Genomic DNA, 16,899 nt, shown 5'->3' with positions numbered 1-16,899 from the left:
TATATCATATACATGCATATATATATTTTTGGGGCTTTATAATACCCTTTAATCTTTGTACTAGTCTTTCATATATCTCCATCAATTTAATGTGATAATAATTGTCATGGTTGGTGACTGCACATATTTCCAGAATAGAAGAATTTTCAGGCTCATGTTAACATGATTCAGAATTTTTCAATTAAGATGAAAGGACAGGTGGCAATGTTTGACTGCAGAGCATTTTTAAACCTTAATATGAGCAGCTCAGAATCAAGAGGTAGGTGTATCTTCACTTAATTATTTTTCTGCAGCACAGGTTCTTAAAATGTGACTTAGAGAGAACAACTTCATGATACTAATTCCTTTTTATCTCTAGATAGTGAATTATATTCAGGAAACCATAAATACATGGGAAGGTAATATTGGGACACTAAGCAATTGGCTTTGTTGCCACAGAGAGATTGCACAATTGCTTGTGGGAGGAGATGATCTGTGTAGTAAAAGAATAAGAGGGCAAGAAGCCCTTTAAATAATCTCTATTAAAAAAACAACTTCCAGAGTCCCTTGTTCAGTATTGAAAATGAGCTACTTCTGTGTTAACATTGACATTATGCTGTACTAAAAACTGTAATATTGAAAATATGGCTATAACTAAATATTTCTTCTCCTCTCTTCTTCATCCAAGAATTGCTCTGAGTTAGGTTTTGGGTTATTTTTTCTTAAAACTATTGTGGCATGAGGCAAATCTCTAACAGATGCTTCAAGGAAGGAAGAAGATTAGGATGAGCCTAAAGGTCTTTATTTTTATTCTTGGAACTGGAACTGTTTTGATCAAACTCTTAGCAACTATTCTGCTGAAAGTTTACTTTCTCCTTAATATCATGCTGTTACTCCTTTTGCATTGAATTTAACTAAAGGCTTTTGCTACAGACTCTCCATACTACCCTGAAAAGAGCAGCTAGTGAAGCAAACCAGAGCTATTCTTTCTTTCAAGTAGAGAGTACCACCAGAACCCAAGAGTAGGAATAGTCTACGTGGTCTACATTGCTCCTTGAATTTGATGAATTTCTGAGACTAGATGTTAGGAAATGAAGTAATGAAATTACATGGCTAAAATTATGGCATTTTTCAAATAAATGTTGTAATAGAACTTTTTCAGTGCTTCTTCAGAACTCTTCTGGTCTATTTTGACTCTGGTTTTCCTATACAGTTACCTCCTCATGATATCATATGGCTCATGAACATTAATTCTGTTAATGTATTTTATATTCAGGCAAGTCAGGAGATGCAAAGCTGTTTTTTCCCACTAAAACAGTCTTTTCTATAAGTAGTCACTAGCTTTTAGGTGCTCCAATAGGTTTGGAACACCAGTTCTCAGAGTTTTCATCTGCTTTTTCTGCATGTGTGTCCACAGCAATTACATCATAGCCCATGCATTAAAAACCATGCATCTGAGTAATAAGTATGCATTTTGCATAATCATAGAATGGTTTGGGTTTGAAAGGACCTTAAAAATCATCTAGTTTCAACCCCCTTGCCATGGGCAAGGACACCTCCTACTTAGACCAGGTTGCTCAAGGCCCCACCCATCTAGGCTTTGAACAGTTCCAGAGTTGGAGCTTCGACAGCTTCTGTGGGCAATCCATTCCAGCATCTCACCACCCTCATGGTGAAGAATTTCTCCCAAATGTCTCATCTAAAAGGACCTTGTTCCAGTTTGAAGCCATTATTACCCTTCCTGCTGTCACTGTGTGCCCTTATAAAACCTACCCACGTAAAAACCTCAGTAGCCACACGTGAGAATTTCTAGTTTAAATTACTGTAAGTCAACATTTAGCTGTGTAGCAGTACATTCGGAACAGGAGTTTTTAAGTTCTTGGCTTTTGTAAATAGTATTTATCTGTTAAGAAGTGTCATTTGTATCTATGGTTGCTTCTTTTCCCACTGAGCCAGTTCAGTATTTTTTCAGACAAAATGTTAAAACAGAAATGTGATTTTTTTCATAGCTTAAGGCAAAGTCTTGTATAGAATTGCTACTGTAAACAACGATGTTCTCCTGCTGTGGATGTGCTCTACTGCTTCAAGTTAGGGTCATAGGAAACCAAGAACCAGGAACTGCTGTGGGTTTCATGGGACTGTGCACATCCCTGCACCCATTCCCAAAAGATCTCTTTCTGGAAAATGATCTTCCAGTCTCCTAGACTTCTCATTTCTTCCCCTCACTTCTTTGCACAGACAGCATGAACTACAGCAACTACTAGCAGGTGAAGCATGAACTGTCCTGGTATTTTTATTAGCTTCTTAGAACGTAATTTGGTTTTCTGAGACATCTAAATTAATTGAAATCCAAGTAATTAGATGGAAAAATGAAAAACAAACAAACAAAAAAAAATCCAGCTTATACTCAAAGAAAACTGTACCAAGCAGACTTATGTTGCCTTGCAGTCTGAGGATTTCCTACTGACTGGCATGCTTGGCTAGAAGTCATTCTCTGGAGGCCAGTTTGACAGTGTATGTGACCTAGCTCTTTTCTTTCAGATCTGTACGCATTACAGTTTTGTTCACTTGGTAATTTTCTTCAACTTAAAAGAGTTTGAAAGTCAGTTCTGCTCTTACTGCATGTCTCCTTCAGTGCACAGCTCTCATGCTGCTGCAGTATTGTCAAGACATTTCTCTGACCTCATGCTGAGGCTTTTGCTGTGGGTGGTATGTGCAAAGGCAGAAAACTTCCCCCTTTGGTCTTCCCTTGGTGCCTATACAGAGAATGCTTTACACCTATCGTGAAATCTGCACAGCTTTGTACATCTTCAAGTTTCCCTTGAATGGTCCACATGAAAATCAACTTCTGCATTGTGCTGGTTATGTGTGTGGTTAATCTTTGGAAGGAAGGTATTTTGCACTTTTCATGCAGTAAAAAGTTAAAAAAACCCCAGGGATTCTTTCAGTGTGGGCTTAAGGAATGCTTCTGGTCAGATGTTCTAAATTTGGGAGGTGAGACTGGTATCTGTACCATCACTTGAGCAGGTGAAAGCAGTTCACAGTTGCTTCTTTCTACCTTTTGATCAGATCTTTGTGTTTAAACTATGTTTATTTTGATGAGTATACCAAGTCCCTCCTATGGTTTGTACACAGCAACAGGAATTTTCACTGAAATTCCAGAACCAGTTGGATTTTTTTCTGTGGAAAAGGAAAGAAAACTTACTCAAACTGACATGCTCACCACTTAAAGGATTATTTATCTATGGAGACTGTCAAATACTTGGATTTTTACTTATCCTTTTTCAGATTTACTGGGCTCAAGATAAATATCCAGAAGTCTCATCTGATTCACTCTTGAAGCCAAGATTTTGAAGGATTGCAAGTGATCTAATCCAGTGACGTTTGGCATCCCTCAAAGTGCATTTTATGTGTTGTAAACTAAAGTTCAGGGCATTGACAAAATCAAGCCTGGTATTTCACTCATACATGGGGGTTGTAAAGTGCAAATAATGAGGGACCAGTCCCTTTTTCATAAACCTGTGCCATTCAATGTACATTCTGGAGTTGGTCTGTCCTTTTTGCCTCAAAATATGATGTGGTTCCGAGTATGAGTGCTTGCTGGCCATCAGTGGTCTGCATCACATTGTACAGACACCAAAGGATCCTGAGATTTTCTGTTCTTATGTGTATCTTAATAATGTAAATGGTTTTACTTCCAAATGGTGGTCTTAGATTGATGGTTGGACTTGATGACCTTAGAGGTCTTTTCCAACTGAAACTATTCTATGATTCTGTGATTCTATCCACTCTTAAGAGTTGGAATGTATTAGCTGAGAGACCTAAATTGCTATTTCCACTTTGTCAGTCTACCTTTGATCTTTTATCAGTTCCAGTTTCCTGTTGTATAAATCCACGTATTGTCAGCCTGTCTGGGGGACAGGCTGGACTGGGATGCATTTTCTTTTGTGTGAGGTTCTCATAGGGGGGTGAATCAGCTGGAATTACTGTGTTACAAGCAGGGTATGGTCTTGATAGCAAGTATTAAATACAGTCTCAGATCTCCTGGACACTAATACACTCCTCACCAGTCCATACAAATCGTTGTGCCAAAGCAGCCTTTCTCACAGCCTGTGTAGGATTCGTAAACACGCTAGGATCTGACTGAAGCAGCTTTGTATTGTGTATTATGATTTGTATGCACTTTTACAAACTTACAGTAATTGCTGTTGCCTTCATTGTAAAGAGCAAAAAAATAAACACACACAATAAACCTTCTTAATGGGCACTGATCCCACTGGCACTGATCTTGAGTAACTCTGAATAAAAGCAGATGGTAGCAGGCTGACTAGGCTGACCTGCTTTCCCCTTTCATGCAAACATTGCTTATATAAATGGGGGACACACAAAAAAAAAATTAATGGGCTTGGGTAAGCCACCTAAGGACAGAGACGCCCCATGTACTTAATGCTTACATCAACTCGAGGGCTGTTTCCAGTTAGCTTTTCTCTGGAAGGAGGTTTCTCACAAATTAGTGGTTCCACAGCTCTGAGTCCATGGTTTAATAAGAAAGAACTGATGTGCATCTAGAAAGTAGGCATGCCTAGCTGTTCTGTGGCATGTGTGTTGTGGTGGGTCATGGAAAACAATCAGAATAATCTCTTCTGAACCTGCTACTCATTTATATACTTAAAATGGAGACTGGAGTCAGTTTGTACTACTTTAATTCACATGCCTATTTGTTAGCAGTGATGGCAAATGAATTTAAATATAGATTCCTAGTTCTTCTAAACAATGTGCTTCAGTACCTCACTACAAGAAGTGTTATCACTACAAGATGTTACAACAAGATGTGTTGTAATAAACAGTATTGTCTTTTTCTTGTTCAGCAGAGCATTTGGTTGGAGTTACTACCTTCAGGAGCATGCTACAGCCTCTGCCAGAGGTTACAGCCTGCAAAGACAGTTCATAGATTCACAGAATAGTTTGGGTTGGAAAGTACCTTGAAGACTATCAACCAGCACCTTGACCTAGTTCAAACACCCCAGGTGTTGCAAGGCACACTCTTCACTAGACCACATTGCTCAAGGCCTCATCCAACCTGGCCTTGAACACCTCCAGGGAAGGGGCATCCACACCCTCCCTGAGCAACATGTTCCAGTGTCACCCTCACTGCAAAGAATTTCTTCCTCACATCCAGTCTAAATCTGCCCTCCTCAAGCTTCAGTCCATTCCCTCTTGTCCTGTCACAACAAGCCCTTGTAAAAAGTCCCTTCTGTCTTTCTTGTAGGCCCCTGTCAGGTACTGGAAGGCTACGATAAGGTCTCTCTGAAGCCTTCTCCATGCTGGACAGCCCCAGCTCTCAGCCTGTCCCCACAGGGAAGGTGCTCAAGCCCTTTGATAATCTTTGTGGCCCTCTTATGGATCTGCTTCAGCAGTTCAATGTCCTTCTTATGCTGGAGGCCTCACAGGAGCAAAGTAGAGGGGGAAGATCTGGTCCCTCATTCTGCTGGTCACACTTCTTTTGATGCAGCCCAGCATACAGTTAGCCTTCTGGACTGTGAGTGCACGTTGCCAGCTCATGTGTTTCCAGTCCTCAGTCCTCAGTCATTAGAATTTTCATCCCAGTACAGCCCAGTACTCCAGCAGAGCTGGAGTCAGGAAGCATTCCAGCTGTCTCAGGTAGTCCTGCTGCCCACTCTGTGTTAGTTCAGTTGGCAGATGCACTGTGGGATCTTCTAGGATGCCATCTATCCTAACAGCCTGATAGCCTCTTATCTCATATATTTTTCTTTACTGTGGAAGTTGCATTTCTTTTATAATAGGCTTCAGTATCAGACCAGGAAGTCTTCATGCCTTTGGCTGCTGGCACCATGTTGCAATGGATACTGTATGGTGGCAGGTGAAGACAAGGAGTATCACACGTGCTTGGAGAAACATTTACAACACTGATAGGAGAAATGGAGACTTCCTGTCTTCAGTATGTGCAGAGTTGGTTTTATTTGTCTGGCTGGCAGGGATGGCAGATGTTGCCCTTTATAATTCAGTGGCTTGTGTGTGTCTGAAAGCAACACAACAGAAGGAAGAGCTTCTGCTTTGCCTGCTGTGTTGGTTTTGGAGACCCTTGGGCAGAGGCAGCTGGACTCCCTTCAGCTTTACCTGTTCTTAAAGAGCTCTCAATTCAGCTTCTTTAAAGCGTTACATAAAAACTGGAAGGAGACAGCTGTAGGAGTTCGTGTAGGCAGTGTCTGTGTAGAAGAGAAATTACTAGGGTGAGAGTGTAGATGGTGAGTGGAAGTAGCTTAATGTGAGTGATGAATAACCCACAGGTTCTGACTGTCTGCCTTCAAACTTCCTTTATAAAGGAGATGGGGGATTTACAAAAGCTGTCATTCTCAGCCATTAAACTTTTTCCTTTTTCTTCTCTAATGCTTTGCAAATTTTTGTACTGCTGGCAGCGGCGAGGCATAGCTGTAAAAGTTATCAATAAAACCTAACTGGCCAATAAAGACAGACAGATCATTGGTGTCCAAAATCAAATGGTAATGTTATTTATAAAATTTGCTGCTTATTGTGTTATGAAAGGGCTTGACTTACAAAGCAATTTTCATTCTCGTGAACAGTGTTGTTGCAAGGCACTTTATTTGGTTATCTTTCTAGATACTTTAAGAGTAAACAGACTTTCTACTTCATGCACTGAAGAGAGTCCAGGTTTTGCCCTTCTCAATACAGAGATTCAAAGACTGCCTGTAATTAAATATGAATACATGTTTCTAGTGCCCATGTGATTAATTTCTTATGACTAAGAGCCCAGGAAACTTTCAAATGAAGCAACAGCATGGAGTAAATGTTATCTAGGATGTCTTCCAAATGAAGAATACTATATAAATAATAGTAATGCTACTCTCTGATAACATGCTGATTTTGAGAAAAGCAGTCTGCCAAGGCAACTTTCTTCTTAAAAACATAGTAAGGATTGGTGAGCGAAGATTAAAGTTGTCATGCGTGACCTTTTGCTCACTGCTGAGGTTGCATATGGGGCTGCATTTTGGAAGAGTGTTGTGCAAATGTAAAACTTGGTTAAAACACTTTCCATCTTCCATAAAAAGAATTTTGAAAGTAAAATACAAGTCCTCATCTCTGAAGCACCAGTTTCAAATGTGCTTTTGGTGACTGCATTTGCAAGGAGCAGTACTAAATAATGGAGATGGGTTATATTTTCTCTGTGGGCTACTGTGTTCTGTTTTTTATCATGAATGCTGTCATTCAGGAAAAAAAATCCCTACACCTAGAAAAACTTCATTTAGATTTAGAACCTTTGTATCTGTGTTGTCATTCTTCACTAATCTAAAACTTATGTTTTGCTTTTAAAGAAGAAAGAACTGTTTCTAACCACAGTTCTAAACAACTTGAGTGAAAGTTGTTGAGTGTGACACAAAATATGTGTCTGTAAAATGCCTTTTTTTCCCCCCCTAGTGCTTTGGCTGCAGGAAGGTAGCTGTTCCTCTCTGTGTATGGCATGATTTTGATTTTCTATTAACTCTTTCTTTTTTAATGTCAGATAGACATGTAGTTTTAATACAAAGTAATAAATCATCAGCCATGTGTGTATCTCAGTTTTCTGGGTTTGGTAGAATTACCTGTGTGTTTGGGCTCAAAACTATGCCATGAAAGCAGGTTAGACTTAATATGGGATGATCTGCTGACCTCTATCCTAATTCAGGTTGTTACAGTGAAATAATAATCTCTGAATTGCATATCATGGCCTTATTTTATGCAGTATACATATTGCAAGACCTGGGCAGAGCTATGTTTGTTTAAAAACAGTTTAACAGCTGCAGTTTCTATCCTTGTCAGGCCATTGTATCTTCATTAGAAATAAAAAGCATGGAATTTGCTAGCAGTTGCTTAATTTCTGGAGGTTTTTTTAGTTTGTTTTTGTAATCTTAAAACCATAATTACAGATCTTGAGAAAATGGTTTTATTTAGTTAATAGCTGCCATTGTGCCCTGTTACGTAAATCAAAATTATAAATAGGACATATTTACTGGTCTGAGTTAGAGTGTAAATACACAATTCACTTCTTGAAAGTACATGTTAGTTACTTCGGTAATTGGACCCACTCCTAGAGACAGGCAAGCAGGGAGATTACACAGGGAATGCTTGTTTCTGAAGATGAAGCTTCCTTCCTGCTTAAAAAAAAAAAAAGAGAGAGAGAGAGAGGGAGAAAAGAAAGGGGGGAGCAGTTTCCTGCTGAAGTCCTCACATTAACTGAGGCTGGGCAGTTTTGCCTCCCCCTGCTCCAGCTGGCCTTTCCATGCTGGCCTTTGTGGAGGCGTTCTCTGATGAGTGATGTCCAAACCCATTTTTTACAAGAGCAGACGTGGGATTTAAAGAGGTTTCACTCCTCTCTCGTCTGCTTTTAAATGCAAGGCTATGGACAGCTAGTATCTATGAGGTTAGGTTAAGGCTTGATAAAGGCTGATCTGTCCCTAAGATTCATAATCTTGTAGAAATGGCCAAATGAAGAGATTCAACCCCAAGTTTCAGCTCTGTGTAAAAAATGTGTTCTAACCTCGATATATATGATGTGAAAAATGAATAATAGCAGCACTGCAGGCAAAAATCTTCTCTCTGCTGTGATGTGACAACCCACCCCTTCATCGGAGGTTTCAAGAATTTGGCTGTGCTTTTGGAAATAAGCTTCATGATTCTGCTGGAGAGATGTTTGAGCTCAGTTAGAGCGCAGCACACAACGGCTTTGTTGGAGTATTGGCTTTGTGCTTATGGCAAGAAACTGAAGTATTTTAAATGTGGCCAAGGCCACGTTTGAATCCTTCCTTTGAAGTAAAACCTTGCTCACATGCTTCAGAAACACAGCAGCTAAAGGTAGATCCTCTTGATATGACAACTAGAACCTGACTCTGTTAATTCAGTAGGTTTGGGGTTTTTTTTACTTTCTTTTAAGGACAAACTTCTTTGCACTGTCTATCCAGTGTGGGCTGTTAAATGAGAACCATACATTCAGTTCTTCAACCCAGCTGCTTTTTGCAAGTCTACATGGAAAGCAAAGTGCTTATAAAGAGTAGACTTCCTGTGTTCCTATCTCAGGTCCAAGTGGTGTGCTTAGAAGTTTACATCATACTAGTTCAGGAATCTGTGAACTAGCCACCAAGCAATCTCCAGCAACAGTGAAACTTAGGGGATGTGTAGTGGTGTGCTACAGCTGATGGGTCCCAGGATGATTTGATTTCATAAGGCATCCAGGACATTTGCATGTCACTGCATTTTGTAGATGTACTTGCTTGGGTATCCAAGTTTGTAACTGTCTTTCAGAGTGTGCCATCTAACCCTTCACACTCGTGTTAGAGCACTGCAGTGCAGAGCCTGCCAGAGGGAATATTTTGAAGTATATGAAAAGAAAGTTCAGATGTTTTTAGTCTGAGAGTGAAATTGCAGAAGGCCCTTAGAGGTCTGACTTATTGTGCAATCTCTGTAAGTAATTTGTAATCAAAATACCTTTGCACATGTCACTTCCATATTTCCTGTAATAAAACAGCAAGAGCAATTAAGATTTTGGACCATAATCTTCTACAAGCTTCTAAAAGTGAGTGGGTTGGGGATTTTTTTGAGTTATGGCTGAAATAGCCAATTTTCTAATCTTTGACTGCTTTAAAAACAGTTTGGTAATAGCCATTTAAATAGATTTTTAACTGTAGCCTGAGAAACAAAACTGTTACATGGTAACATAATTGAATTTTACTTAGAGAAAAAGAGAAAAACAAAAAAAGAAGAAGCCAGAAGAATTCTTCACAAAACTGGAAGACATCTGTACTCTGGTAACCCAGCATGTGACCTACTGGGCTCGGTGCATTTCAAATGAAAAAAAATCAGTAAATACGCTGCCATATGCATGCAAACATGTCTAATAACATACTGTGTGCTGTGTATCTGTAATGTTGTTCTGACACGGTTCAGAAAGTTGTCTGTGGTCTCAGTGTTCTTGAGGAAACATTAGATTAGCTGCCTTTGTCATGTCATTTTTTTCTGGCTTAAGTAGGTATGTGAAGGCTGGTGCTACATAAATGAATGATACGGAAGACTTTGGAGGAAGAAGGGGGCTTGTAAACGAGACTGAAATTAATGAATATAAGAATTAGAAATCAAAACTTTATGTTTAGTCTGAGGAGAAACAATTCCTTAAACCGTAACCACATGGCTGTTTCTTGTTTGCATCAACTCGGGTTGACTGTTATTGTCTTCTGTTAATTCTCTGGGGCAGTGGCCTGACTTTGTTGAATGAGCCAATTGTTTTCCTTTGTGTTGCCCATCAAGTTAGTCCCCATCTGGTTTGTATCAGACTGTTTTCACAGCCAACAACTGCTGCCTTTTCTATATCCTGACACTTAAGGGCCCCATGCTATCAAAGCATTGCTGTGATAGCCTGTCTGGCTGGGCCCATACAGCTGTGCCTTGCAGCTTGAAACTATTACCCAAGTAATGGTAACTTAGAACTTGAACTGGCTCTTATTCCCATTGGTGTCGTGTGTACAGTGAACAGAATACATTTTTGTTGAACTCCATGTTCAACAAAAAAATTCTTTAAAGCTCTTATTTTAGTTTATGTGATTGGTTGGGTTTTATTTTCCAGCAGCTTCTTGTTTCTAGAGGCAGTTTTGTGTTCTTCTAAAACATTAATGAGTACAGGACGAGCAATATTTATTTAAGGCACTCTTGTTATTACTTACTTTTATGGTACATTAAAGCTCAATAAGTGAAAATTAAACAAGCAAATGATTCTTAATGAGGTTTTTTCCTTATCAGATTTAGAATGCATTTCCAGGAAACTTTCTGTGCACGATGAAAGTAGGTTATGTGAATAAGGCTACACAGCACTAGCTCTCCAAGTAGCTTTCTAAAAATACAGAGCAAAGGACGTTGAGGCTGCAGTAACCTGTTTATTTCTTCTCTGAAGGAGGAGGGAAGGGTTGGATGACTCTGTAACCTGGACAGTAAAACTCTATTACAGTTTGCATTGCAGAATCACTGAGAGCCCCTGGGCATGATGCAGGCCTCTTTCTGCCAGGCTGCTTACATAGTAGTAGGCAGTCTGGTTTCAGAGAGGCCTTGCAACATCTGCATTCTCTCCCTCTAAGATTTACAGAAAATCAGCATTGCATCAAGTAACAGTGACATTCAAATGTTGTGTACAGTCAGTCAGTCTTTAGGCATTCGTTCTCTTCTGCTCTTATGTAGGCCCTGTAATGCTCAGTGACAGAGTCATGATGAGGAGAAACACATTCCCCAACTTCTCTATGTATGGAGTCTTAAGTGTATTCTGGATTCAGTCCTTTCATTGTATTTAAGAGGGAGAGAGAAAGAAAGTAATGGTTAATGTAGTTTTAAAATTTGTATTATTGTAAGCATATGTAAGAAATTGCTAGAAAGCAGACTGATTTGTCTAATACTTGTAGAGTAAGTGTTCCTGAACTTGGGATTGCATGTGTGTGTGTATAACAGCAACTAAGTTGCTTCAAGTAAAATGCTAGGGAGCCATTAAATTCCATGAGATACTTGAGGTAAGGGTTTTTTTTCCTTTTCCTGCTGGTACACACTGCGTGTCATTGTGGCAGATTAGGACTGTGCTAAATAATTAGGTTTATGTCATTATCAGTTGTGTGGAGGGTTTGCAAAAGCTGCTTTCTTAAGGAGCTTTCCATAATTGCTTTTGCTATGAACCCTATATAAATTCAGGAGTTGCAGTGTGTGCTCTAGAGCGTTGAAGACACCCAGGTGTCTGTGCCATTCACCTGCACAAGTGGTGCCCTAGCAGTACACAGGAGCCCACACCTCTGCAAAGAAGCTGCTGCCATACATACCAACTGGATTCTGTGCAGGCTCCTTTGCACTTTTGATTTCCCTGTATTTTGTCCAGGAGTATTTAAACCCAGACAGCTGATAAATGATTTTCGTTCAGGCTGCTTACAAGCTGTATTAATCATGTTTGTGGCCCTTGATGAACTGAGTGCAAACCAGTTTTGGCACCAGCAGCTTCAATTGGAAAGATTGAATGTCCAAGAGCTGCAATGCTTTCTAAAATAAGTTGGCAGTAGATAATAGAAGGAGTTGTCACCATCAGTTAACATAGCCAGCATTCAAAATTTCAACCTGTGTGTGCACAACTTCAGAAGTGAAAAACATCTGCCCAGATGAGACCCTAATATAAAGGAGTATGTGCAGCATCTCACAGGGCACTGCTCCAAGATTTGTGCAGAGCTGCTCCTGGGTTGCTAGCAACAGTTGCTGGTTTCACTGTGGCTGCTGGGGAACTATTGGCCAGTAATGAAATCTTGAAGAAGCAGAGTTGCTGGGAGCAGTCTGCTGTGGTTTCCCACTTACTATAGTCATTAGCAGAGATGGAGGTGTGTGTGGTATTAAAATCAGTAGCAGTGTGCCTATGAGAGAGTTAAAAAGGTGTTGTGCTGAATATGTAGCATAGTTCTGGAGCAGTGGATTTCTGCAGTTCATTTGTTCTACTGATTTGAGCTCAGATTCACCCATGTATTGCATAGGGATTTTGTTTTTACTTCTCCCCCTGTAACAAATCAAGGCTCTCGGATTATTTTATTGTTGTTTTTTGTTGTTTTATTTTAATGAGGAGGAATCCTTATCTCTATTGCATAAAGTTTAAACATAAAAGGGTACAAAGGAGGAAAGCACACATTTAATCTCAGACCTCTTCAAGTCTCTGGTTCTGGGCATTAAATTATACAGGCAGTGTTACTTGTCATCACACTGGGTACTCATTTCAGGAGAAGGTTTAGATGTTCTGTGTCAAAATAGAGTCTGTATACTTAAGTAATGGCTATCTCCCAGCAGATCTTCCAGTGAAGACATTTAATATTTTCCTTATTTTAACATGTGGTTACTCGTGTAGATTACAACAGTATCCTTTCTGAGCTAATAGCAGAATTGCTATTCTCTCTAAACTTTCTAAAATTGCTAATTCCTAACACACTCTTCAAAGTTAATTGGTATCAAAAAATGGTAAGACATTTAGTGATCATCTTCTGCTGTTTAACAAATGACTGGAAATGAGGTCTTCTAGAATTTTTAAACTAAAAGAGGTAGATATAGACTAGATAAAAGGAAGATTGTTTTTTACATTGAGGTTGATAAAACACTGACACAGATTGCCCAGAGAGGTGGTTGAAGTTGTATCCCTGGAATCATTCAAAGTCAAAATGGGTGAGGCTCTGAGCAGCATGATGTAGTTGGAGATGCCCCTGCTCACTGCAGGGAAGTTGGACTAGATGACCTTTAAAGGCCCCTTCCAACCCAAACCATTCTATGATTCTACAGTGCTAAGTTTGTCAGCATGTGTGCTAGAAACATGTATAGAGATGTCCCAATGTTTATTAGAATGTACCCACTGCAAAGTGCTAAGTATATAGGGGTAGTTTTGTTCTGCCTTGTTTTATTGGTTGGAGTTTTGGTTTTTGTTTTTTTTTGGGGGTTTTATTGTAGTTTTGGTTCGTTGGTTGGTTTGGTTTTTTTTTTGTTTGTTTGTTTTATTTAGTTGGGGTTTGTTTAGCTGGTTTTGTTTTGTTTTGTTTTGTTTTTCCTGGGGAGAACATTAATAATCTCCTTTTAAAAAGGTGTAATTACCAAAATTGAGTAATTGTGCTGTAGGTATAAGCATTTTAATATGCCAGATCATTGTAATGGTAGTACAGTAATAGAAATATTGACAAACTGTTTCCATAGGGGGAATCCCATGATTTTTTAAACTGAAAATCATCAGAACAAATTCATATTTGTGAGAACATTTAACTATTCAAAATGGAGAAATACAGCTTGTGGTCATCTAGAAAAACACTCATTATTTGAGCAGCTGTTTTATGTGTGAGTATATCTTGATTTTTTTAATATAGGAATGCTTTTAGTGACTTCAATATTTGTGAAGAGCAACCTGCAATGAGAAAATTCTGCCCTGCAGCACTGCCTGAAGAGCTGTGTGGTACAGAAAGGTTTTGATGTTTTTCCTGATACCCATCCCTTAGCCTTCACTTGAGGCTGGGTGCTGCAATGGCTGGAGGGGATGTAACCTCCTTGACCAGGAAATCCTTCTGATGTTGGAAGGGGAGCTCATCAAGGTTTCCCATCACACTTATTAAGTGACTTCTTACACTGAAAGTTGTCCTCTTACATTCCCAACAATTTTTATGGTAGCCCTGTAGCTGAGGAGTTCCAAGGGCTGGATGGTATGTGATGCCTAGGAAGCATGTGCAGCACAAGTATTGCTGTGGATGACGTTCTCAGTCTTGGCACGCAACGTACTGAACCTGTCTGATAAAGTAGAGATTGTCATAGGTGCATCCCAAGTGAAAGTGACAACCACATATCGGGATAAGAGCAACATGTTGGAGTAAATGTGGTAACTTAACTGCCTGGACCAAGTTGATCTGAAGGCAGGAGACTCCAGAGTAACCCAGTATGTGCCCTAAGTGGTACACTAACTTACAGAAGAACATCATTTGCTTAGGGGATCCCCTCACTGGGACACACATCTTCATTTCAAGCATAGAAAGATCATAATAGAATCACAAAATGTCTTAGGTTGGAAGAGACCTCAGAGATCCTCTACTCCAACCTCCCTGCCATAGGCAAGAACACCTCTCAACTAGACTTGGTTGCTCAAGGTCTCATCCAATGTGTCCATGAACATCTCCAGGGAGGGGCATCCACAACCTCTCTGGGCAGCCTATTCCAGAGTCTCACCACCCTCTTACTGAAGAACTTCTTCCTAAGATCTACTCTAAGTCTACTCTCCCTCAGCTTAAAACCATTATCCCTTGTCCTATCACTAGACACCCTTAGGAAAAGTTCCTCTTCAGTCTTCCTGCAGGTTCTCTTCGGGTATTAGAAGTCAGCTATAAGTTCCCTCTGGAGTCTTCTCTTCTCCAGGCTGAACAACCTTAGCTCCCTTATCCTATCCTCATAGCAGAGGTGCTCCTGCCCTTGGATTATCTTTGTGGCCCTCTTCTGGACTTGCTCCAGCAGTTCCATGTCCTAGTTATGATGGGGACACGGGAACTGCATGCAGTATTTGAGGTGAGGTCTTACAAGAGCAAGATGTTCATTTTCAAACCCACTGCAACCCTGATTTATGATGTAACATCACTGGATTTGTTCATTCAACTTTAATTACTCGTTTAAATTATTTTGTAATTATTTAAAAATAAAAGCAGGTCGTGTAAGTCTTTAGAATTAAAAAGGTACTTGGATTTATTTTTCACTTGCCACTCCCCATGTAGGCTATGAATGCCATTATGTCTAGCACTGTGGTATGATGTAGATAAGCTGGAGGCAGTATTGCTGCAATTAATATTGTTAAGATAGGAAGTCTCAGTGGAGACAGTCCTACTGCTAGGATTGCAGAGAATGATTCTGCATCCTGAGGGAAATCTGAATAACTTTATCTAAGAATTTAGTGTGAATTCCCACTATCGATCCTTTGAGTTCTTTTTTTTTTTCTTTTTTCCTGCTTTGTTTTGCTTTTGATACTGGCATTAAAATGTCTTTGGGATCCCCAGACATGAAAGCGTGAAAACACAAGCACACTTTTAAAATTACCTTCCTGTCCACTTGCCTGTTAGATTTTGCATAAAATGAGAAAAAGATTGGCATGTAGGTGACACTTAGTTTTCAGTGAACAAATAAAATATTAATTACACAATTAGATATGCAGTTTTTTAATTATCACTTGTCAGATTCTCCTGATTCCACCAGCTGTTTACCTAGCTTGTCTCCTGTGGATTTAGAGATTACTCCTCCCCCCAGCCCTTGCCCAAGATACACATTTCATGGTGTTTTTCAAAGACTCTGAACTAGTAACAGACCAACTCCTTCTCCTTTTTCACTTTGAAATAAAGCTGCTGCTTCAAGGTTTACCACAGAGCCCTCATCCCAGTACTCCCCAAGAAAATGGCTGCAGTCCAGCAACAGCAGTGCTTAGACGTTAAGGAAAGACTATTTTGTCCTAGCCAAATTGCACATCCAGAAATCACAGGCATCCGTATGGAAAAGCCATGCTGACTTTTCATATTCCTTCTTAGTATTAATAATTACTGTAGTTATTTGGAAGAATTGTTGCATGTATTTTGGAAGTCATTTGCTGGAAACAGCAGCAGGAATTGTGGCCAGGGAACAAACTTGTTAAGCAATGAGATATTCTACAGAGGAGAATATGCCAGATCCAAAGGAGCAGAGTAGATTTTTCGGCACCAAAAGGAAATATTTATTTAGTAAACTCCACAATCTCATTCCTAGATGTTTTTGGAGCTGCTTTCTGTCTGCCCTTTCCTACCAGTCTCTGTGTTAGGATTTTGAAAAATCTGGTTCTAGTTTATTGTATGTATTTTTTAGTTTTTTTGTTGTGCTTAGTGTTGTGATTGGTGGGAATCAAGCATGTTTTGGAAAACCACTGAACCTTGAACTCAGGCTTGAGAGGAAGAAAAATAATTTTCAAATACTCTGCTTTGAAAAATTTGTTAGCTGCTTAGTCTGTGTCCCACCCTCGTCTACTGACACAAGAATTTATTTTCTTTTAAGAAATATTTATAGCTAGGATATACATTAAAGTTTAAACAAACAAACAAAAAAGAAGGGCGCGTGTGTTGATTCATGTTTATTTTCTGTGTCCTTGTATGCAGAGTTTCTCTAAGTACATTACACCATAGGAAGGTGGGATTTGCCAAGTTTAGGTCAGAACTTGAACTGGACTTGTACTATATAGTTCTCTGTCTCCGCTGGTGTCTGTGGCCCACTTATGGAGGTTTATGAGTTGGCCAAAGCCTTTGAGAATGAAACTATGTTTTTTCAGCTCAAGCAGTAGACTCCTAAATCCAGACATTTTTGGCTCAAGTCCTACCTATGTCA

The 16,899-nt window shown here is 39.6% G+C and overlaps 1 protein-coding gene across 1 annotated transcript in view; it reads left to right on the top strand.

Moving 5' to 3' along the window:
* Positions 1–16,899, top strand: part of KIAA0586 (KIAA0586 ortholog) — a 109,941-nt gene that overhangs the window by 54,840 nt on the left and 38,202 nt on the right. The window lies entirely within an intron of this gene.

Source organism: Indicator indicator, chromosome 4, assembly GCF_027791375.1.
Source record: "Indicator indicator isolate 239-I01 chromosome 4, UM_Iind_1.1, whole genome shotgun sequence".
Lineage (NCBI taxonomy): Eukaryota > Metazoa > Chordata > Aves > Piciformes > Indicatoridae > Indicator > Indicator indicator.
Note: the sequence above shows the minus strand (reverse complement) of the source record. Positions and strands in the feature narration are given on the sequence as shown.